Below are 25968 nucleotides of genomic sequence, written 5' to 3'. Positions count from 1 at the left end.
GGAGCAGTGTAACAGGCTGCTCAGAGTGGCTGTGGAGTCTCCTTCCTTGGAGATCTTCAAGACCCGCCTTGACATGTTCCTATGTGACCTCATCTAGGTGGTCCTGCTTCTGCAGGGGGGTTGGACTAGATGATCTCTAAAGGTCCCTTCGAATCCCTAACACTATTATTCTATGATTCTTAATGTCCACTTCTACTCTCTCTCCTGTATTCACACTTGTAACCTAGTTTGGTTAAAACGTTCTGAAATACTGCATAAAACTGAAAACTGGAATGATTTTGTAGAATTTTCAGGTTTTGCACCTCATTGTTCATCATTTTCCATGTCATTAATAAATATACTTGAATACGTACTGGTATGCCTTTTCAGATGATTTTTCTCTTCCTCTTAGAACTCGCCTTTCAGCTCTTTTCAGCTAAAAAATAGATGCATTTAATCTATTTTTTCATCTTAGTTTTTTTTTTTTTAAAGTTAAACCAGAGTGTAATTTAGTAAAAGGGAAAGGAATCTGGCATTTTAAAATAGGGTTCATAACAAATGTGCAGACTAGCTAATAAGTTGTCCATACTGGCATGAATTTTCTTCTAAATCTTTTATATTAAAAATTTTTTTGTAAAGATCCAAATATTGCTTTGCTTTGGTGCAGTGATAGATCTGATAATACTGACAAATCATATTAAAAATGCACTTTGACTAGCTCATATGAACATTCTTTTTCTCTTTATTTGTAAATAATGGTAAAAGATTTGTATTATTCTGTCAAGCTGAAAAAACTGAGGTACTTGAGAGATTTGTGAATGAGTAGTCTGGAATGTTTTTTTGAGATCTTAGAAATGATTTGTCTCACTTCAAATTTGCTTTACAACACCTAGTCAAATTTGCTTTACAAAACCTAGTGAAATGGACTGATATTTTCACTAAAACATCTTTTGGTCTTCAGATCCAAAAGTATTCTAATAAAATTTCGTTTTCCCACTTCTAGCACCAGAAAACAGCAATAAACGAAGGTACTCATTTTGTTGACCTTGCTTGTAAACAATGCAGGAGGGTCTCTCAGAAGGTCATTTCTGCAGATATTTTTGATAACACTGCAGAGCTTATGAATCTTCAGTAATAAACATCACTACAAGACATGCAGAATACATTACTTAAAATGATTGACATAGTATAAATTCCACAATAAACACTCTATGAGCAGTTTGAATACTAATCTGTATTCTGATTACTCAAATACATCTTTGAGGAGTTACACATAATAAACAAGAATGGCAGATGTCAAAGGCCTATGCAAGTGTGCTGATGATACCAAACTGGGAAGACTGGTTGATTCATCTGAAGCTTTAGAGCTGGGCAGAGAAGAATCTCATGAGGTTCAACAAGGACAAGTGCAGAGTCCTGCACCTCAGGAGAAACAACCTCATACACCAGTGCAGGATGTGGGGGTTGACCTGCTTGGGAGCAGTTCTGTGGAGAGAGAGATGGGAGTTCTGGATGACAGCAAACTAACCATGAGCCAGCAGTGTGTCTTTGTCACCAAGAAGGCCAGTGGTATCCTAGGATGTGTGTTACCATCAGGATGAATGTGTCCAGCAGGTCAAGAGGTTCTCTTCCCCCTCTTCTCTGCCCTGACAAGGCCTCATCTGGAGTCCTGTGTCCAGTTTTGGTCTCCCCAGTTCAAGAGGGACAGGGAACTTCTGGAGAGAGTCCAGCACAGGGCCACCAAGATGATCAGGGGACTGGAACATCTTTCATATGAAGAAATGCTGTGGGATCTGGGACTGTTCAGCCCAGATAAGAGGAGACTGAGGGGGGAAATCTCATTCATATTTACAAGTATTTAAAAGGTGTATGTCAAGGGGATGAGGCAACACTTTTTTCTGTTGTGTCCAATGATAAGACTAGGGGTAAATGGACAAAAGCTGGAACACAGAAAGTCCTACTTAAACACAAGGAAAACATTCTTCTCAGTGAGGATGAGGGAGCACTACTGGCACAGGCTGCTCAAAGAGGTTGTGGAATCTCCTACTCTGGAGGTTGTTAAAACCCACCTGAATGCATTCCTAACTGACCTGATCTAGGTGGACTTGCTTGAGCAGGGTGGGTAGGGCTAGATGATCTTTAGAGATCCCTTCTAACCCTTACCATTCTCTGATTCTGTGATGATGACTGTTCCATTTCCACAATTGGACATTTTTAAGAAATTGTGACTGGAATTTTAGTGATCCATAACATTTTTATTTGCTTTAATAAATTTTAAAAAATACTGTACTGCAGAAATCACAGAACATTTCAATGAGTAATATTCAGCTCCTAATCTATTAGTTATATGGATTATAAAAAGTTCCCATACCCATTTTGTTTTAAGTAAATAAATTTATTAAGAAAGCAAGTATTTAACAGAAAAGGATATTTATCAAGCTGTAAAACTTAAGTCATTACAACAAAAACTTCGCAGGAAAAAGCTTCTTAGTTTAACAAGCTATAAATATGATCCAACTGTTGGAAAAGTAGTGAGGAACCAAAGAAGTACTGAGATTTAGTCTCTAATAGGTTGGAAATCATATTGAACTACTGTGAAACCCTGCCCTGGATCTATCAGTTCCTTGCATAAAAACTGTATGTTCTGATTGATTTCTTATTTCTTACTGCATTGCTGAAGAACTAAAGTATCAGCCCATTATTTTTTACTGAAAGCTCAAAAATTGTCCTCTGTGTACCATTACCACATCTTCATAGGGCCACATTGCTTCCTTTGCAAAGAGCCTGTAATGATTGTAATATCAGAAGGGTACACTCAAGAGAAGTGGGAGCTGAAACATGAAATATCATGGACTACTTAATATCTTCAACTAAACAAAAGTCTATGATTTCCATCTAAAAAAAATTAACAGTAATTAAAGTTGATCTTAACAATGCTTTGGTTTGTTTCCAGATGTTGGCGAAGTTTTTACATTAAATTTCTTTTAGCACTCTAAACATCTAAAATCCATCCCGTGACCAGTATTATTTTACATTTTGCTTTAATATAGCAGCTGATGCTTCATGAGGTATTATGAGTCAGAAGAAAAATGCTATATTTTCCATATAAATGGGAAATTAAAAGACTATTTTAAAGTTATTTTTTAAAGTTTGTTGGATTTTTTTCAGCTGTTGAATCTAAATATTCTAAAAGCAGATTAAGTTTCCTGAAATTATACTTTTATATAAAACCTTGTCTCCTCATTAAGACAGTTTGAATTGAAAAGTTTGGAATTTTGGTTTCAAAATGGTTTGCCAGAAATCTCTTTTCATTTCTCACTTACATAAACATCAACGCCCAACCCCTTGAATTTTCAAGAGACAAATCACAATTAAGTGATTTGATGATTTCCAATAAAAACAAAACATTATTTTTATTAACCCAAAAGTAATTTGATTGGAATGTATTCTAGAGCATAGCTTGCAATTTGATTGTTTAGGGTTTTTTTTGTTCAATTTATGGCTATCCTCCTTTCCTTCTGAGTCCACTTCTAATTTCAAGCATTCCGAGTACTGGAAAGCTCTGGTGTCTAAGACTCCACTAAGAGAAATGGGAGTGTCTTCTTGAATTGACTTCAGTGAAGATGTGCTAGTTTGCACTAGTTGTTTCTTTGGCCCTGTACCTTTTTATTTGGATAAAACCTGTTGATTTTCTGTATCCCTGCTCACATTTTGTTTCCAAATAGGCATCCCACACTCCAAAAGCCATCTGATTTTTGTTCTGAGCTAATGAGTGTGCTTTAGTGCTAATGTCCTTGGGAGGAGGTATCATGCTGTTATTTTGTCAAATTTCTAACCCTTGTGAATTAACAGGTTTAAACAATTTGCTCCCCACCATATTCACAGAAATAAATTGTAAGTGCACAGAGGATGCTATACAGATCAACAGTATGATGTGGTAATCCAGGCTTAATGACCCTGTTCAAACAGGGATTCAGTCCTGTTAAGTAGGGTGACATCTGCTCTTTTACCCATGACTGGTTATAGGTTATGAGAAACCAATGCCTTCTTTCTAACACTGAATTCATATTCATACAACTATTTGTAGTAAGCCCCATATAAGTATTCTAAGTATCTTCTTGTATTTAAAAAAAAAAAAATTCTTAGGTACTGGGAGAAAAATCTTCTGGTTGATTTTTCAAGTGTGTATACTTCCTACATACCTCAGTTATGTGCCTTGATTTTATACATAATCATTCTAGGACAGAAAGCTATCCTTAGGAACTTCACAGGTTATCTGGTTGCAGTGGTTTTGCCTGGGCCAGGTTTTTAGTAGCAGCAGGGTGTGCTACAAGGGTGGCTTCTTTAAGCAAAGAGTTCACAGAGGCTTCCTCTGACCCAGGCCTGGCCAATTAGTGACTGAGGTAACGCCTCTGTGAATAACATTCATTTGAGAAGGAGAAGTAGTTGCTGCACAGTTGCTAAACTGCAGCAGCAACAGGGAGTGAGAATGTGAAAACATCTCCACAGACACCAAGGTCAGTGGAGAAGGAGGGAGAGGAGGGTTCTTAGGCCCTGAAAGAAAGATTCCCCTGTGACCTATGGTGAGGACCATGGTGAGGCAGCTGTGCCTCTGCAGTCCATGGAGGACAACCGGGGAGCGGAAATCCACTCACAGCCTGTGGAGGACCCCACGCCGGAGTGGGTGGATACCTGAAGGAGGCTGTGACTCTGTGGGAAGCTCACCCTGGAGCGAGTTCCTGTCAGAACCTGGGAGCCCATGAGAAGAGAAGAGCCACACCAGAGAGTAGGTTTGCTGTCAGGACTTCTGATCCTGTGAAGGACTCACACAGGAAGAGTCAGTGCATGAAGGACTGTTCTCCTGGTAGATGACCCACTTTGGGTCAGGGTGTGAGGAGGGACCCCACACTGTAGCAGTGGGAACTGTGAGGAGGCTTCCCCTTGAGAAGAAAGCAACTGCAAAGTCCATTTGTAATGAACTGACTGCAACCCCCATCCCCCATTCCCCATCCCCTGCACTGCTGAAGGGGGAAGGAAGAAGAGTCCTGGTGGAGGCAGGCGAAGTGTTTTAGGATTTAGTTTTATTTCTCATCTCCCTGTTTTTATAGTTTATTAATAAATCTAACCTTTTTCTCCCTGAGTCTACTTTGCCCATGATGTTAAATGCTGAGTGATCTCCTTGTCCTTATCACAAACTGCTCATTATTTTTTTTTTTTTTGTCTCTCCTGTCCACTTTAGGAGGGGCAGTGATATTACTACTTTGTGAGGACCTGGCACCCATTCACGGCTAAACCACCACACTGGTACATTAAGTAGTTATTTAGACTACTATATTTCATCACTGTCATCCAAAATCTGATAGAACGATAGTAATATGTTTTCAATTTTCCTACTGATAGGCAAAAGGAAAATAACCATCAGTGCTGCCCAGCACAGAAGTAAGTGTCTGTACCTGCAAATACTGGACAGACACTTGTTTTACACTGGGATCAGCCACAGTTTAAGACTTGATTTAGTTAAGTATTTCTGAGAGAAGTTATGATCCATTATTCATTTTTTCAAAAAGAAGTGTTTCTTGAGTCAGAGGTGGGATTGAGGATGGAAACTATCAGTTTGTAGGCCAATATTCAACAGAAAAATAAATCTCTCAGGCTATGTGGGATTGAAAATTAACAAATCATATGGTTACACAATCTAGAGTACTGGGCATTTTTATCATATGAAGCTTGTTTCTGCTAACAGGATACATAAATTTTGACCTTCACTCTGGATAAAACTGTGATACTCCAGCTGGGACAAAGCCAACATAGTAGCGTAGAGTTAAAGAAAACTTCATATTGCATTATCGCCAGCCTGATATATAAGCCCATACTTGATCCAGAGCAAATGTATGCCTTTGGACAAAATTGTGCATAGGCTTGGTATGTGGCCCCTAGCTGAAGTTCATTTTCATCAGTATATCCAGTAGAGGGCAAAGGAAAAGAAAAACAGTGCTTTAGCTTGAAAGCCAGGTAGAGGGAACTCCGTCTGCCTCTGTTGTTCTCCTTTTGGTGTTAGATTGCCTCTCAGTTAGGAGTGGAGACCAGGAAAATTCCCAGTTTACCTTTTCCTTCTTGAACTTATGGAAAGCTCTTGTCCTATCCAGTGTGATTAAGTAATCTCAACCTTTACACCATTATAGCTCTTACTCTGATGAGTAGCAACTCATAAATTTTACTTGAGAATGATGTTTTCTTCAGTAGACCATGCAGTTAATGGAATTTTTCATACAGAGGTAGGAATGGAGCTTGAGTGACATGATACCTTTTTTTTTCAACCTCACATGCCCGTATTTTGTGCTATGTTAATTCTACCTAGCAAATTCTAATGAAAAAATGGAATGCTGTGGACAATTTCCAGTCTGTACTCCACAGAAGGATTCAAGACTATATAAGAAGCTTTGCAAAGAAATGCAGTTAATGATTCACTGTTACATAAGCTATTTATCTCAAGAATAATTTGTTTTGATATTTCTGTTACTGCCAGATTTTCTGCTAATAATGGAAGGAAAGATACAGATGAGGAGAAGCACTTTTAAGTTCTCTTAATTACTGTACATCAAATATTGCCCTTTTGAAGATATATATAAAAAAAGCACGAATATTTTAATGTGAATACTGGAAGGTCAATCGAATTAATTGGTGACATTCTAAATTTATTTATTTTTTATTTTTTTGTTAATTCATTTTAAACTGCTCTTCTTGCTGTAAAAGGAGCATCTCTTTGCTGGAGAACAAAACTGCAACACACTACATATTACACAATTACTTAACCTAAGTTCATACTCTTTATTGTGTTCAGTCCACTTACTCTAAAGCCTTTAAAATTTTCTAGGAAATCAATATAAGAATACTGAAGATGATCATAAAGATTTATGTACCACTCCATTACTATTGACAAAAATCTGTCATTATGAGAAGGATAATAATACATTTCAAACAGTTTTTATTGTTGTAAAGTAACATAAAAGGTAGTCAAGTCCATTTGTATATTGGTATAATTTCTCTTAATGATTCAGTCAGTGATAGGTCTAATGCAGACAGGTAACCATGACAACCAGTTCATGCTTTCTCTTGGTTAAAACAAAACCTGATACTGTTCTGTATGTGAGACACAAAGAACAAAAATACATGCATTCTCTCTTTCAGGTAAGCCCTCAAAAGGAATCTTAGAGTTAAATATAATTTAATTTCAGGCATTAAAATTGCATCTGAACTTTATAACAGTAGGAGCTGCATAACTTAGAAAAAAATTAACTGTATCTTAAAATGTTTCCTTTCTCCTATTTTAAGTAATTTTGTGTATGAATTAATGGAAAATCACTTTTTTTTCCTGATGTTTCAAGTGTTAAGGTGCACATTGAGTCATGACTAGTAGGGAAAAAGTCTATGTACTATTACATGAAGAGAAAATATATTTAGTGGAATCAGACTGATATAATACATCAAAATCCAATTAAGGTTTGAATGTAAAATGCTCTTCATTAAAACAAGTAACAAAAGATATAACTTAAAAAAAAATATGGGAAATTGCAAAATCTGTGAAAAGTGCGATATTCACAGCATATGAGGACTAGACCGAATGTTGTACATTGAACATAAAAAAGGAAAGTGAAAGTACATTTTATTGGCAATTCATCATCAAGTTTAGTTTGTTGCCTTAATACTTAGAAGAAATTCTAGGCTGAAATTAGGAGAAGAATACATCTAATCAAGTTTTTTACAAAGCAGCATGAACTGAATGAAACAATATCGTGACTTCAATTCGTAGCAGCCTTTCACAAAGAACAAAATTTTGCCATTAGAACATTAGAAGATATTTTTTTTTGCATAAAAGAAACATTAAAGCGGAAATTTCAATTTACAAACATTTCTATCTTATTTCAGACATAACACTAGAAGAAAACATTTTACTTGAAAAAACAACAGATAAAAAAAGGATCCATTGAGGTGAATGATAAAATATCCAATTAACTCTACAAAGCCAGAATTTTTCCCAAATTCCTTAGTAAAAATTAAGAAAATCAATACTATTTTATGTTTTTCCTCCAAAGAAAGCAAGACTTTCTGAGATGTAATCCCAGAAATGAAGAGTACAAAATTTTTGCACTGTTTAGTTCACTGTAAGCATGTTTTCTAGGATGAAATAGAACACACCAATACTGTTCCTGCTCTAAGATAATCTAAGTAGCTTTAAAAACATTTTATTTACCCTAGTAAATTCAATTGAGTTGCAAGAAGCATTTTTTTTAATCAGATTGTGTTATCTGTTAGTCAATTGATGCTGAAGGACATCCTTAGGCTTCCTCCAAACACAGATGAACGCAACACACTACAATCATATTAGAGTAAGTTGGCTGAAGATTAGATACTGAGATTCAATCTTTTATAATTTCACTTGATGAAAACTATACTGCCTCTCAGAAAAAGGAAGGTGTATTTAATAATAATTATAAAAAGACATTACAAACTATTTCAGAAACATCTCTACAGCCAGCAACCTACATGGAATAAACTGGAATATTATTTGCTGTTTTTGGGAACTTCTTCAAATATTTGGTCAAAAGCTGCATAAGGTTGAAGTGAAATATTAATATCTGAGATCAGAAAGAGTTTTTACAAAGGGTTTTTTGTCTTTAAAATAACTGACTTTTACCCCTTCTGTTATACTTTCATACAAAAGTATAAAGTTATCACAGATTTAGGTGTGCAAACTGCTTTAGTTACTGGCAGGTTTTACTTCCTTTAAAGACAAAAGACAATGCTAAGTGAATGTGTATGTTTAGCATAAAGCATGCTTATGTGCAGCCTGTAAAAATAAACCTCAATCAATGTAGTTCCTGGTAATAGTGTGATTATGACTCTACAGAGTTTAATATGTGTTGCTTCGCAGGTACTTGGCTGAAGTAGCCCAACCAGTCTAGCTTGAGCGTGTCTACATAATCTGCAATTATATTTGTTTATTACAGATGTCTAAACAAGAGGACAGAAGTCCTGAAGGAAGAGGAAGAAATAATTTCTTGGCTTACCCTTGGAGAGCACAGAAGGCAGGTGCAGTCTCTAGATATCTGAGGGAAAAAAAGATAGTAAGTTGTATATGAACAGCTTCAGACAGTAGAGTTCACTGTTTTTGGTTTCCATTAGGTAAGATACATTTACACCTTGCCATATGGCCTAGTTAAGATCCCAAGTATATTATGTATAGGATATGTAAGGTTCCATGTATTTTATGTATAGGACCTGTGTTTTAATCTTCTATTAATTATAATAAATTCTACATCTGATATATATGTATAATACAATACAGATACATATAAATAACATCACAAAACATTATACAACCCTGTTGTGGTCATAAAAAGTTCATTACAAATATAAATACATTGTATACACACATTCATACATATGAAAAAATAGTAAAACTCTAACATATCTAACCACAGTTTACTAGATAGTAGAGACTCAGTGCAAAGTAATGAATATTTTCTGGATAGTGTTTGATGACCTATATTTTCTACTCATTAAATTGCAGATAAATGATTGCACATTTGGAAGGCTGTCTCTACTTGTGTATGCCAAGACAAATAAGGGAATTTAACAAACTCAGAAATGTTTCCAAGCAGAGAAAACTTAAAATATGTGTGTTTAGGCAACGTATATTTGGGACAGAGTATATACACTCTCTAGATAAAGAATCTTCTAGAAAATAATAAGGCTTCAATAGCACAGACATACATGCTAAGATATGAATTTCCAAGATGACCATAAATGTTGCAAGTGGCATTTTGCAATGTGAAGAAACTATAATAAAATCCAGTTTATAGTTGTGCACTTGCAACGCATAGTAAGAAACCCTAGTGTAAAGAGGAATGCAACAAAGAGAATAGAAAAACAGAAAAGTTACATGGTCTTCCACTTTTATATTCATCTTCCAGTGACATGCAGTTGCTAACTAATGTAGACATTGCAAACTGTGCTTCATATTTCATACTGTTGCCTGTAATATGTATAGCTGTGGAAAAGGCACTAGTACCATTGTATTACAGAGGAGAAAATAAGCTCAGGTAATAAAATTATTAGAAGATCCATTTGTAGTTTATGTTTGTATTTGAATTTCTAACCCTAATAGTAGTGAAAGTGTTATAATTAAACATCTACTTCTGCTTCATAATGTACCTTTGGATAGAGAAATAGGTCTTCAGGCTTATTTGAAGTCTAGATTTATGCATTGCATTTTTACTTCATTGTACAAATCAAATCTCTAAAAGATACAGATTGAAACTTATTAGATATTTACTATTCTAATGGTATTAGAAATCAAAGGACACATAAAAGAAATTTAAATAACAGAGTGGCTAAGAATAGTTGGGACAGCCAAAAACTCATAAATATTGTTCTTTGAGCTCTGTTTGGGATGCAGAACCTGACTGGGAGTCTCATGAGACATAGCTTGCTTTCCATTAAGTTTTCAGCCTTTCTGGATTTTGAAGGAGACAGTCATACTTCATATTATTTAAATAATTCTCTTATTAACTGCTTCACAGCTCTGTAGAGAGCTGTTGTTGTAACCCTTCTAGTTCTCACCACAACATAGAAGTGCAAAGACAGATAAAATTATTTTTCCTAGGAAAGGTAATAGATTTTTCATCACCTCAATCACTTCCTCCTGTGAGAATGCTACAGAGTCACCTTATACATCTGTGTACACTGCTCTTTAACTGGACAGCAAAGAACATATACTTTACCATAAAAATTTCTTAGTATTTCAGCTCTTACAAGACATTTATTTACTACTGTGAAACCATCTATACACACACACACAATATTATTTGATGAAGATGGAACACAAAAAGTTCCACTTAAACATAAGAAAAAACTATTTTATTGTGAGGGTGACGGAGCAGTGGCACAGGCTGCCCAGGGGGCTTGTGGAGTCTCCTTCTTTGGAGGTCTTCAAGACCTGCCTGGGCATGTTCCTATGCGACCTGATCTAGGTGAACCTGCTTCTGCAGGGGGGTTGGACTAGATGATCTCTAAAGGTCCCTTCCAACCCCTACCATTCTATGATTCTATTAAGAGTAATACACGTATTTATTCAAAGACAGCATAAATATGGCAAGGCTTCATAGAATCATAGAATGGTAGGGGTTGGAAGGACTTCTAGAAGTGATTTAGTCTAATTCCCTGCTAAAGCAGGTTCACCTCAATGAGGTCACACAGGAAAGTGTCCAGGAACATTTTGAAGACCTCCAGAGAACCTCCTGAAAGCAACTCCAGAGAAACAACAAAATAACCTCCCTGGGTTCCAATGCTCCATCAGCCTCATAGTAAAAAAGATTTTTCCTTATGTTTAAGTGTAGCTTCCTGTGTTCCAGCTTGTGCCCATTACCCCTTGTCCTGTCTCTGGACACAACAGAAAAAGTGCTGTCCCATTCTCTTGACATAGATCTTTTAAATACTTGTTAATGAGATACCCGTTAGTCTTCTCTTCTCTAGGCTCAGTAGCCCCAGTTCCCTCAGCCTTGCCTCATAAGAAAGACTCTCCAGTCCACTGATCACCTTAGTGGACCCGTACTGGACTCTCTCCAGAAGTTTCCTGTCCCTCTCCTCTGGGAAGGCCAGAACTGGACACAGTACTCCAGATGCAGCCTCACCAGGTCAGAGTAGAGGAGAAGGGGATCCTCTCTTTACCTGCTGGAAATACTCTTCTTCATGTATCCCAGGGCACATTGCTGGCTCATGGTCCACCAGAACTCCCAGGTCCCTCTCCATAGAGCTGTTCTCCAGCAGGTCAACACTCACATCTTGTTCATGGGGTTGTTGCTCTCTAACCTCATGCTATATCTGCAGCTGTAATCATGCAGTCTGCTTAAAACAGCACTGTCTTCCACTTTCTAATGAAAAAAGTCATCTCCAGGCATTAACACAGCAATCCTGACAACAGCCAGTGGCAGAAAAGGCTCATAGCTTTTTCATTTTATATGTAACCACAACTGTTCCTTCCCAGTCTATCCCTGCAGTAACCCAGTTGCAGTCTTGGACTCCTTCCTCTTTCAATCCTGATCTTGCTGCTGCTTTTCTTTGTTTCTCCACCTTTGTCTGTCACCTATTTCCAGGAAGCATAAGGTTCAGGAAATTATTTGGGTTTTTTTGTTTCTTAATGAGACTTCAAGTCAAATTATGTTCAGGTCATCACTTACGAGCTACTGTTAAGTCAAAAACACAAGTTAAGGGCAGATATTCCTTGAGCCTGTAGTCCTCTATTTGGCTGTTGCCAGCTTTCTCTCCTTAGAGTCTCAAAGGCTTTCTTTTTTCTTTCTTTTTTCTTGAACTAAGAATGTCATACTGTCTTTTTGAGCAGCTGAGAGATTGATACACACATTTCCTCACTGGCAGTAAAATCTATATATCATGATGTAATGGATCTATCAATTTTGTCCTCCTCATGACTTGTTTTTTGTTTAATGCTTTCCAGTTGCTCACATTTGCATCTTTAATTCTGAATAATACTTTTTCACAATAAAATTCTTCATAAAATCATATAATACATCTTCTAAACTCAAATGTTTATATACTGTCATTCTATTACTTTTAATGTCTTTTATTCACAGTAGAATGCAAATGCTTAAAGGTAGTGTTTCTTTATTCTTTTACGTGCCTGCAGTATAAAAAAATGAATCAAATAATTCATCATGGTTCATCTGGGGAAAGACTGAACTCCATATGAGTAAAGAAGGAAATTTAACACCGTATATAACTCCAGAGGTGAACTGAACATAGCATTCCCTACATCAGAGAACAGATTTGGCTAAAGAGTGAAGCACAGAATGAATGTAAATACTAGTACAAATTGCAACTACAGGTGAGATACACTGCATCTATGGAAAATCTTAATCTTTTAGCTCCAAACGAAAAGTTGGATAAGTCAAATACATCTGCTGGGAAAGCTGCTGCCAAACACCTAACGGAGCAGAAATCCATCTGTGGACTGAAGTGCTCTGTAAATGAAGGGTCCATGTGGAAGCAGATAGATAAGATGCCAACAATTGTCATACAGGAACAGAAAAATAAATTCTTGTACCTTGCAGTAAAAACATGACCTATTTTCTCTGTCCGTGTATCTATTGGTCATTACTATGCCTTCCCACACCTGAGCCTATTTCTCAATGCCTTTGATATAATTTGTATTTGCAGATTCCCTCATGATGTTCCTTGTTTATCCCTCTTTAATATCCTTCTTCCTTTAACACTCATGAATTGTCTTGATCATAATACAGCACTGTTCTTCCATAGAATAGCGTTATTGTACTATAACAGTGTTACAATGAAGTGGCCAATCAGGTAGGAAATATCAATGATTTTAATGGGAAAGGAAAGAACAAAAGTTGGTCTCTCACTCTAAATGTCAACATGGATTTAGGGACTTTTTCCCCCTTCTTGAGGATGAGGATGAGGATTTACTGTATCAACCTTTCTCCTTTGATTTTTTATTCAGGAGGACATCTTTATTTTTCTTCAGCTGAATCTTCAGACAACAATCAATAAATCAGTAAACAGTTAACAAAAGCCTGAGATCTTCAAATGTGCAGAACACATATTCTAGTATTTTAGAATTATTTGTACTTCATCTTAACACTTTGAAATCTTACTCTTTCTGTAGTTTTCGTTGTAGACTTCTACATAAATTAGGAAAAAGCATCTTTGTTCCTACTCATTTTGGCAGAGCTGGTTAGTGTGTGTCATCTGCCAGATTTTGCTTCATCAGTGATTTTAGTATCTGCACTCTTTCAGAACTGTTTAATTTACAGTTATGAAGGGAAGAGCCTAGATTTAATTCATTATACTTTTTTTTTTTTTTTTTTTGCATTTGCCAAAAGTGCTGGAAGGCAGTTATTACTAGATGCAAAGACTATGCTTTCATATCCTATTTCAACTAATAATTTCAGACCCAGACATCACATAGCTATCTAAAAAGGAAATTAATTGTAAGAAAAAAAAAAAAAAGGATTGACTCAAGTATTCCTCTGTGTAACGTTCATATACAGCTTGAATTCATTCTCTTAATTTTCTCTTGAATTTGATCCTAACAGGCAACTAAAATTGCCTTCATCAGAAAGCAGAAATTACTCCAGATGTCAGCTTTTTCCTATCTCTGCTGTCTGAGCTAACTTACATGTATTGCTTTTTCTTGTTATAATCTACATTTTTAAATGCTATTGCTAAACGCTATTTAATTACCTTGCTGCTGCCTACTTCAAGGAAAGTGAGCCACTGCAGACAACGGTGTGATGTAGCAGTACCCACAGTAGCTGAGGATATCAGGAGCAGCTGCTGCAGGCTCTATGTGACTAATTTTTCTTGCTTGTGTCTCTGACAGCTCACTGTGTTCTGTGTTGGCAAATCTTATCTCAAAGAGGAAAAAAAATAATATAAATTGACCTCATAAAAGGGCCTCTTCTACTAGTAAGTTTATCCAGTGGAATTGATCATGGCACCATCGAAATACCAAAGCCTAAGATAAAGGAAGAATTTATTGCAGTTAACCTGTCTCTCTTGGGAGACCTATAAGGCAGAAAAACCTATGTCTTACCTAAATGCAGAAATCGATCCAAGTTTTAGGCATATCAAGATCCTACAAATACTGCTTAATAGAAAATTCGACTCTTTCCAATCCTCTGAATTCCAAGTTACGCATTACATTTGCCCTGTTTTCCCCTTACATTTTCGTTTTATTTCATGGATGAGATTTAAAATAGAAATTCAATTACTTCATGTTTTAAATTACGCCAGGAAAAGGTCTCCTCTGTGAAACAACCTAAATTTTTCATGTTCTGCACTTACCTCAGTAGATGTGGCAGTAGCCTATGCTTCCTTTTCCTATCATATTACTTAAGCATTTACTTTTTAAAATTTTTTTTAAAGCATGTTACATGAGCATGTTTGGTGAAGAATTTATAGTTTTAATGTTTTGTTTCCAAGCTACTTCTTTGAAGAAACTGTAACTGACATAATTCTTCTAATGGGGAAGAGTGACTATATGAAACTCATTGACATCATCTGCCTAGTTACTGATGACTGAGTACCAAACAAGTTTTTCTTACTGAAAATTGTATGACTTTGGAAGATCATTTGTAATAGTACTGTTTAAGGATAAATTAAAGATTTTCCCTATATAAAACTGCTATTTAACTGAATATTTTTTGGACTTGTTGGACTTCAATCATTTACTTATTGATCCTTAGGGAAAATTTCTCTAACTTAAAATGTGAAAGGAAGTTGAAAATGTCTCTTTAACCCCCAAATCCTTCTTTTTTTCCAGCTTCCTTGATCTGGTCTGAGAATACCACTCTTAACTGAGCAGGGTTCTCCATTATGCTAACTAAACTCCCTACTCACCTATGTACTAAATACTTTTCTATAGTTTCTTTCAAGAATATTTATGAAATGTTCCATTTTTACTAGACAAAAATCTTAGAGAAATGGATTGTTGTGGTTCAACTGCACTCTAAAACATCAGAAATTTGGGAAGTTCAAGGGAATTTAAAAAAAAAAAATCCTTAAACAAACATGTTGAAGTTATATTCAGGAAACATTGTTTTCTGGTTTTGCTCTTGAGGCTCCACACACTGCATATAGTTTTTACTTTAGATTTTTGCCACTTTAGATGAGTTCTCATGCAGGGGCAAATGCTAAGCCAACAAACACCTGGACAACTGATGATACTAAATGCTGTCAGCTACAGCCAGTATATAGACCATACTTATATCTGAGACTGTTTTTCTCTGACATATTTCATCTGCAGGAGTCTGTGTCACTGATTGATTTATAATCCCTTTATATCTTAATAACTAGAAAAGTGTACTGAAGCATGATTTTGAAGTTGTTTTATTCAATTCACCTGGAAAGTTATAGTGCTCTACTGAGAACATATTGCCCTGGATGGAAAAGGAAGAAGTTAAAGACTTGTTGGCCAACCTTAAGGTCCCCAAGTCAATGGGTAATGATGGGATGCATCCTAGAGTGCCGAGAGAGCTGGCTGATGTGATTGCTAAGCCTCTCTCCATCATTTTTAAAAAATCATGGAGGACAGACAAGGTGACTGAAGACTGGAGAAAGGCCAGTGAAGACATCAGTCTTCAAAAAGGGCAGGAAAGATGACCCAGGAAACTAAAGGCTGGTCAGCTTCACCTCCATCCCTGGAAAAGTGATGGAACAACTCAGCTTGGATGTCATCACTAAACATATGAAGATGGTTATCAGGGGGAGTCAACATGGCTTCACCATGAGGAAATCCTGTTTGACCAACCCGAGAGCCTTCTATGAGGGCATAACTGGCTGACTAGATGAGGGGAGAGCAGCGAATGTCATCTACCTTGATTTCAGCAAGGCTTTTGACACTGTCTCCCATTAAATTCTCATCAGAAAGCTCAAGCAGTGTGGCTTGGATGAATGGACAGTGAAGTGGATGGAGAGCTGGCTGAATGACAGAGCCCAGAGGGTGGTGATCAATGGCACAGAATAGAGTTCATAGAATCACAGAATGGTAGGGGTTGGAAGCGACCTTTAGAGATCATGTAGTCCAACCTCCCTGCGAAGCAGGTTCAGCTAGATCAGGTCACATAGGAACATGTGCAGGCAGGTCTTGAAGACCTCCAAGGAAGGAGACTCCACCACCCCTCTGGGCAGCCTGATCCACTGCTCCATCACTCTCACGGTGAAATATTTTTTTCTTATGTTTAAGTGGAACGATTTGTGTTCCAGCTTCATCCCGTTACCCCTTGTCCTGTTGCTAGATACAATAGAAAAGAGGGATGTCGCAACCTCCCGACACCCAGCCTTTATTTATAAATATTAGTAAGATCCCCACTCAATCTCCTCCAGACTAAACAGCCCCAGTTCCTGCAATGTCTCTGTGACTACAATGAGGTTGTAGCCCCGCATCCACACCCACATCTCCAGTTCCTCCTGCTTACTCCCAAGGCTGCGTGCATTGGTGTAGAGGCAGCGCAAAGGCTTACTCAAACACACACGGGTTTCTCCCCAGTTTGGCTCTTTCTAAGAGTGATCAGCCTTCTGTATCTCAGTCCAGTGGGCAGATGAAGGGCACTTATCATTGCATTCCCTGTCCTGCCCTGTTTCCCAGCTAGAGGGGACAGTTTGTTCTGGTTTACTTCTCCTGCACTCCCAAGTCCCTTAGTTTAAAGACCTTAGTTTAAAGACTTAGTTTAAAGACTTGGTGGCCTGTGGCCAGTGGAGTTCCACAGGGATCGGTTTTGGGGCCAGTCTTGTTCAACATCTTCATCAATGACCTGGATGAGGGGACAGAGTGTACCCTCAGCAAGTTCACTGGTGACACCAAACTGGAGGACTGGCTGATTCCCCAGAAGGCTGTGCTGCCGTTCACTGGGATCTCGACCAGCTTGAGAGTTGGGCAGAGAGGAACCTCATGAGGTTCAACAAGGGCAAGTGCAGAGCCCTGCATCTGGGAAGGAACAACCCCTGCACCAGTACAGACTGGGGTCGAACTGCTGAAGAGCAGCTCTGCAGAGAGAGACCTGGGAGTCCTGATTGATATTAAACTGAACATGAGCCAGCAATGTGCCCTCCTGGCCAAGAACGCCCATGGCATCCTGGGATGCATCAAGAAGAGTGTAGCTAGCAGGCCAAGGAAGGTTCTTCTCCCCCTCTACTCTGCCCTGGTGAGGCCTCATCTGGAGTCCTGTGTCCAGTTGTGGACTCCTCAGCTCAAGAGGAACAGAGAACTTCTGTAGAGAGTCCAGCGCAGGGCCACCAAGATGATCAGGGGAATGCAACATCTTTCATATGAGGAAAGGCTGTGGGAACTGGGGCTGTTTAGTCTGGAAAAGAGAAGACTGAGGGGAGATCTTATTAACATTTACAAATATCTAAAGGGTGGGTGTCAGGAGGCTGGGACATCCCTTTTTTCTATAGTAGCTAGCAACAGGACAAGGGTAATGGGATGAAGCCGGAACACAAAAAGTTCCACTTAAACATAAGAAAAAAATATTTCACTATGAGGATGATGGAGCAGTGGCACAGGCTGCCCAGAGGGGTTGTGGAGTCTCCTTCCTTGGAGGTCTTCAAGACCCATCTGGACATGTTCCTATGCGACCTGATCTAGGTGAACCTGCTTCTGCAGGGAGGTTGGACTAGATGATCTTTAAAGGTCCCTTCCAACCCATTCTATGATTCTATGATTCTATGATTCTATGATATGTTTTAGCTTTTAGTTATGATAGTGTTAATATAATAAAAATAACCTAGAATACTAGAGAAATTAAACCAGAAGTTTTAGAAGAATGGTGCAGTACGAAGCATCCTGGTTTAGGACGTCTTTTGCTGATGTCTTCATGAATTAAGAATAAAATCTTGTCCTGAGTGTACTGACTTGAAATCTTTTCTTCTAAGGTGTAAATTTATTTTAAAGTAATTTTGTGAAGGAGAGATGTATATCTAGCTTTACCTTGAAGTTAATGCTTCAGAATATATCCTGCAGCAAGAACAGTATGGAAAGTTCTTTAGAAAACCAATCTAAATATGTCATCTGCACTGAAGAAATCCAGTGTCAAGGTTTCAAAATTGATAGTATCATCACAATATATTTCAGTCATTTCAGTAGAGAAACCTTTTTACACCTATAGATCCCAGTCTCATAGAAAAGTTGTTTTTCACCCTTTCCTTCTCATCAATTATATGCTACAACACATATGCTAATATGTGGAGTAGTGAGATGCTTGCATGAAATTAATTTCATTAGTGTATCTCACTTAAATATAATAAAAAATATTTTCAATAATATTTACCTTTTTGCAAACAACTTGATATTCATATCCGTTAAAATGTATTTGAAGAAATTATTGATAATTTCATAAACCATTGTCATGGTTTAATCCCAGCCAGCAACTAAGTACCACACAGCTGCTTGCTCACTACCACTGCTTTATGGGATGGCAAAAGTTGTGGGTTGAGATAAAGACAGTTTAATAGGCAAAGAAATAGCCACATATCCAAGCAAATCAAAACAAAGAATTCACCCAGCAGTGTGCCTTCGTGGCCAAGAAGGCCAATGGCATTCTGGGGTGCATCAAGAAGAGTGTGTCCAGCAGGTCAAGAGAGGTTCTTCTCCCCCTCTACTCTACCCTGATGAGGCTTTATCTGGAGTCCTGTGTCCAGTTCCGGGCCCCTCAGTTCAAAAAGGACAGGATGCTGCTAGAGAGAGTTCCCTGGGTCGCAAGGATGATTGAGTGAAGCATATTCCTTCTGATGAAAAGCTGAGGGAGCTGGGGCTCTTTAGCTTGGAGAAGAGGACACTGAGGGATGACCTCATTAATGTTTACAAATAAATAAAGGATGAGTGTCAGGAAAATGGAGTCAGGCTTTTCTCAATGATGTCAAATGATAGGACAAGGGGCAACGAGTACAAGCTGGGTACAAGTTCCAAAGAAATAAAAGGAAAAATTTTTTCACTGTGATGGTGACGGAGCACTGGAACAGGCTGCACAGAGGAGTTGTTGAGTCTCTCTCTCTGGAGACATTCAAAACCCACCTGGATGAGTTCCTGTGTGACCTACTCTAGGTGGTCCTGCTCTGTCATGGGGTTTGGACTAGATGATCTTTCAAGGTCCCTTCCAACCATTACAATTCCATGATTTTGTGATTCTGTGATTCATTACTTTCTGTTGTCAAACGCCATGTTCAGCCATCTCCAGGTCTCTGTCATGCCTAAGGGTGACTTGGGAAGACAAACACCATTACTCTCAACGTCCCTCCCTTCTTTCTTGCCCTACCTTGATATGCTGAGCGTCATATGGTCTGGTGTATCCCTATAGTCAATTGGGGTCAGTTGTCCTGGCTGTATCTCCTCCCAGCTTCTTGTGCACCCCCAGCCCACTCACTCATGGACTGATGTGAGAATCAGAAAAGACCTTGACTCAGAATCACAGAATCCACAGAATCCACAGAATGACAGAATGATAGGGGTTGGAAGGGACCTCTAGAGATCATCTAGAGCAATCCCCCAAGTCACTCAGGAACATGTCCAGGCAGATTTTGAAAACCTCCAGAGAAGATTTCACAGCCTCCCTGGGCAGCCTATGCCAGGGCTCCCTCACCCTTACAGTAAAGGTTTTCCTTAAGTGGGACTTTTTGTGTTCCAACTTTTTTCCATTATTCCTTGTCCTATCACTGGATATTACAGAAAAAAAGTGTTGCCTCATCCCCTTGAAGTACACCTTTCAAATACTTGTGAGTGTGAATCAGTCTCCTCTCAGTCTCCTCCAAGCTGAACAGTCTCAGATCCTGCAGCCTTTCATCACAAGAAAGATGCTTCAGTCCCTTGACTCTGTATAAGCACTGCCTAACAATGATGAAAACATCTTTATATTATCAACACTACTTTCAGCACAAATCCAAAGTAGATCCCTATACTAGCTACCATGAAAAAGATTAATTTTATTCCCACCAAAACTTGTATAACCACCTAGATGCAATTAATCTCTTACATTGAATTCCTGTACTGTGAAAAAAGAGATAGGAGTAATCAATTATTTGTAATTAAGTCACCAGATCTTAAATATATTTTATATGAGGTGTCACTATTTTGTTAAGGATGTTATGATTCTTCCTGAGTGATAGGTGAAGGACTGAAATATGAAAGCATCATGTTCCACTTATTGAATTTTAAAAGCTGTTGAAACATACCCAACATTCAAATTCTAATGATGAAAATACCTCTGTTTGGGACAGTTTATCAGAACATATTTAATTTAGGCATATGCTTAATCTTTGTTCTGAAGAGAAATGTTTTTAATCATATTATCTGGAATGGGCTAAATTCTTTATAATGTATCACTCGGTATCTTCAAGCTTTTATATTCATGGAAAAATACTGAAATGACACTCAGTTTTGATATAATTTTTTAGCCATTCTTGAGCTACAAAGGCTTCATGGGCCAGACAGTCCTATTATATGAGATAAACCCCATGCAAACATGGATATTCTGCTGCTAAAGGCAGCATGATTTTTAAATTAGGTAAAGCTTCTCTATGCTTCAGAGACAGTTCAGTGATTTTGCTTGCAAGGACAAGTTCATGTAGACTTGTTATCTCTAGCTATGCCAGCTATAGAGATCCACTGATTGTCTGATTGCAGAAAGGTTATCAGATTGGCTTAGCCCTGTGGAAAGATTAGTTCCAGGTCCAGGCTACTTCTCAACCTAACAAACTCTATTGCTGGAGTACTCAGGTACAGAACAAGGAGTCCCACTGAGGTTTCAGGGCAGCCACCACTGAGTCTAGTGAGGAAAGTACTGAGATAGAGTTAACAAGCTCAGCTGACCCTGAACTTACTTATTATGGAGAATTGGAAAGTTTCTGCAATGACCTCCATACCTTTATCACTTGGGGTCAGGAGTATTTCAGCTCCCTGAATAATGAAGAGCTGAATACATGCATGAGGGCTTGATTCTCTGTTCTGTTTTACTTTTAATACCCTAGGTCTTATTTTGCATTTCTTTATAGAAATGCAAAGGCCTGACATTACTTTTTTTCTGAAATTACTTATTTTTTCCAATTTTTAAAATATTTTTTTTTTTGAGAAGCAATTTCTTTTTCCTTGTCTGTTTGTTTTGTTATAGCCCAGCAAGTTCAAATAATGCTAGAGCTCAGTGCATGAAAATTCTACATTTCACATTTAAAAGTAGTAGTTGAAATTAAAACCATGGACTTGCAGTGCTTGCCTTGTCTTACATCTATTGGTTTTATTTGTGTTAAATAAATGTCCTGTCGCTGGTCCCAAGCTGATATTTTCAGAATAGCGTGAAATGAGTTTCCAAGTTCCACGTTCAAACCTTCAGTTGTAAATATGATGCCATAATGTAATATAATTTCCTCTGTTAATGGCATAAACTGATTTGGAACAAAAGGTGTTTTAGAAAATGCTCAGATTGATTAGTCACTTCCAAGCTAGATCAGCATATGTACTCTGCTTCTCTAATAGGTAGTTTCATAGGTGCTAGTACAGGTCTTGATCACTAACTGGCTCAGAACAACAGAGCAAAGAGACTGTAAGTAAAGGGAAATAGAGGTGAAATAGAGGTTTTATTGAAGGAAAGAAAATAACAGAGGAGCGTAATGGCTTCTGTCTCTTCAAATTATTGGTAGCATGGGTTTGCTGCAGCTAGGCTTTTGCAGCTCTCACCATACATAAGTAATACCTCAGCAGCTATAAGCACCAGGTTGCCCAGCATCTCCTTTGCAACAGACTCTATCTTCCTGTACCATGTGTTTCTCTTTAGACTTTTTAGTCCTTAGAAAACCTTGTACAAGGCTTTGGTTTTAGAATATAGAAACTTCACAGAAGATTTAGTCCAGATTAACACACATTCTATTTCTCACCTTCTTCTGGCAACCTATGAAAAGCTTGTTTTCATGTTTCATGTTTATGGCTATTATTCTTTAGAATTAAAAAAAAAAAAAAGATCACAAAGACTTACAAGAAATTATATAGACCAAAATAGAATTTTTAGAATATATTAGGTCAAATATAGTATGAATTATGACAGATGTTTTGATATACATTCACAAAGATGACAACATAATTTTTCTCTGACATAGCTCTTTTTTCTCATGTTACTTCTTTTCATTCATTGCTCTCACACATTGCATTCCTGAAGCAACTTCTGCCAACAGCTCTTTTTCCAATACAGTGCCTGGGCAAGACATGGCTGTAGGTGAACCAGATCTAGATGAGAGAGACATCAATATCTGCTGGCAGGACTGCTTTGAAGTACAGACTTTGTTTGATAGCTGCCTTTCCCTGAGGGAGAATAAGATGTAGGATCTCTTTACATAATTGACTTCTCCCTCCAAGGAGGTAGTGGGTACAGATAAATGTAAAAATTACATTTCTTCTTTGCTACTTACAGGATGGTTATTTGATTCTTTATCCTCTTTTTTAAAAAAAGAAAATTCAAACCAAACAAATGAACAAACATGTTCCCTCATAAAAAACACTGCTTTCTGCAATTTATTTAGTTATAGTAGAATTTCCAAAGATGTTCAACAAGCAAACTATCTCTGCTTCCATTGAAGTCATCAATGAACTTACTATGGACTTCTGTGAGAATAATAATAAGCTGTTGTTCAGTGATTTTGAAAAATCCTGTTCAAGTACAATCCTAAGAAACTCCAAGCTTCTGTGAATGAGGTGTAAGGAATAGCAGTATTAACCATAATAGTTTGTTCTCATTCTTTCCATTTACATTTGTGTAGCTCAACACTGGGGAAAATAGAGATATATCTTCCTCGTATAGCATTGTAATGAAGAAATTTAAGTACAATAATTATTTTTATCACTAGCATAATATGAAGCTGTCTTTCCCTGCAAAATAAAAAAAATAAAATTAAAAAAAAAAAAGAGATAATAAAGGGATAGGAAAGCTGGAGTTAGCCCCACTGAAAGAATGTAAAGGACACAAGGATGAGATTCAGATATGGCTATATTTGTATAGATGATATAATATTAGCAGAAAATCATTTTACCTAAATGACAATTTTGTAAACTGAAAGCAGTCCATTAAGTAAGTAACTCTTCTTTGTGTGCATTAATATTATCCTAGATTTTCATAATAGGGTAGTAGGGGTAGATATGAGAGAGATCTATATTAAATCACAGAATTCATTTCAGTTCCCCATCCCCTGCCCACCTGAGCCATTCAGCGAAGAAAAGGAGAAAAAGACATGGGAATCAGGGCTCTGAGTCCAGGAAGAGAGGAAGGGTGGGGAGAAGGTAGTCTTAAGGGCCTGGTTGAGCTCTTCATCACTGTACCACTCTGTGTTGTTTTGTCTTGGTTATGTTTTGGGGTTTTATGGCTATTTATTTATTTATTTATCTATGTTTTATGGTTTTGTCTTAAACATAAGAAAAAACTATTTCACTGTGAGGGTGACGGAGCCCTGTCACAGGCTGCCCAGAGGGATTGTGGCGTCTCCGTCCTTGGAGGTCTTCAAGACCTGCCTGGACATGTTCCTGTGCGACTTGAGCTAGGTGGACCTGCTTCTGCAGGGGGGTTGAACTAGATGATCACTAAAGGTTCCTTCCAATCCTACCATTCTATGATTCTATGATATGAAGATATCACTTAAGCTCAGATCAGCACATATACTTACAGTATTTGAGGTATTTATTTTAAAACCTTCCCAAATTCTGCTTTTATGTGAAAGTCTGTGGAATTTGTGCTGCCTCCCTCAAGAGCAGAAAATACTGTAGAATTGACATAATATCTGTTGGATTTGGGACAAATTGTAGAACTAAAAAAACTAAAACACTTATAACAAAATTTAAAGTGAAGACAAGATACATAACTAAATTATTAAAAGAGAAAACAAAAGCCTATAGGAAAATACATAGAATATTTGTAGTAACATTTTGTCTGAGTTTTCTTGTGGTTTTCAGCGCTTTTCTTTCAGTCTCCAGGGACCTTGAGAGCGCCAGTGGAGGTTCAGACCCTTATAAAGTGAATTCTAGTCTAGGTATGCAGAGATAACAAAGTTGTGGTTTTTTGGTGTTTTTTTTTAGTGATCTCCTGTAAATATTTCAAGAGCTCCACGGGCACATTCATCTCTCCCAGAAGTCCAGGCACCTCAGGCTTTTCATTAGTTTGCACCCAGCTCAAGACAAAAATGGATTTAAATAATTTAAATCTCTTCCCTACTACTAAAAAAAAAGTTATTATATTTTTCTTTGTATATTTTGACACCACTGATAATACTAACCAAAGATACATGCACTTATATGTACACAAATAAATATAATTAATGCAACACTTAATTGATTACTGAGTGAAAGAAAGTACAAGCAACACCAGAACAGGAGAATGAATGTTAAAATGACATTTTGGGCAAATAAAAAGAAGAAACAGATCCAGAAGAATGGAAAGATTAAGAAATGTCAAAGTCAAAAAAAAGACAGATAAAAAATTAACACACTTCTTTATGCCAATTTTCTAACCAATTGTCATGGTTTGGCCCAGCTAGCACAGCAGCACCACAACAGTCTCTCGCTCGGTGCCCCCATTCACCCCCACCCTTGTTAGGATGGCGGAGGACCCAGCGAAATGGGAGGAAAAAGATAAGCAAGGTTGTTGTGGATGGAGGCAAGGGCAGGGAGGACTCGCTGCCAATTATGGTTCTGGGCAAAACAGACTCCAGTACTCGACTTACAGAGGAAAGTAGGAAAGTTTATTCTACAAGAAACAGAATAGAATAAAAGCAAAAAGGGAGTAGGATGATGAGAAAATTACAACCAGCACTTTAAGATCTCCCTCCCCCATCCCTCTTTTCTTCCGGGGCCCAGCTCACTGCTCCCGATATCTCTACCTCCTCCTGTCTCAACGGCTCAGGGGGGCAGGGAATGAGGAATGTGGTCAGTGTCTCACAGATGGGCTCTGCCGCTTCTCTCTTCTCAGATGAGGACGACTGCTAGCATTCTTCCCCTGCTCCAACACGGGGTTCCTTCTCCGGGGACACAGTCCTTAATGAACTTCTCTGGTGTGGGTTGTTCCCAACAGCTGCGGCTTCTGCCAATACAGGATCCCTCACACAGGACACAGTCCTTGGTGAATATCTCTGGCGTGGATTCTTCACCGCAGTTGCAGTTTCTGCAGTTTCAGGGTCCCTCTCTTGGGACAAGGCCTCTTCTGGGCATAAGTTTAATGAGCTGCTTTGTTGTGGGTTCCTCCCCACAGTTGCAGCTGTGGATATTGGGTCCCTTCCTCAGGACACGGCCTGCTCCGGCCACAGTGATAAAGGGCCCCTCCTTTGGGACACGGCCTCCTCCGGCCAAAATCATTGTCCCTGGCTCGGGGCCTTTAATGAAGTGAATCGCTGCCCCTGGTCCGGGGTCAGCTTTAGCAAAATGAGTCTCTGCCC

Source organism: Colius striatus, chromosome 3 (assembly GCF_028858725.1).
Source record: "Colius striatus isolate bColStr4 chromosome 3, bColStr4.1.hap1, whole genome shotgun sequence".
Classification (NCBI taxonomy): domain Eukaryota; kingdom Metazoa; phylum Chordata; class Aves; order Coliiformes; family Coliidae; genus Colius; species Colius striatus.
Note: the sequence above shows the minus strand (reverse complement) of the source record.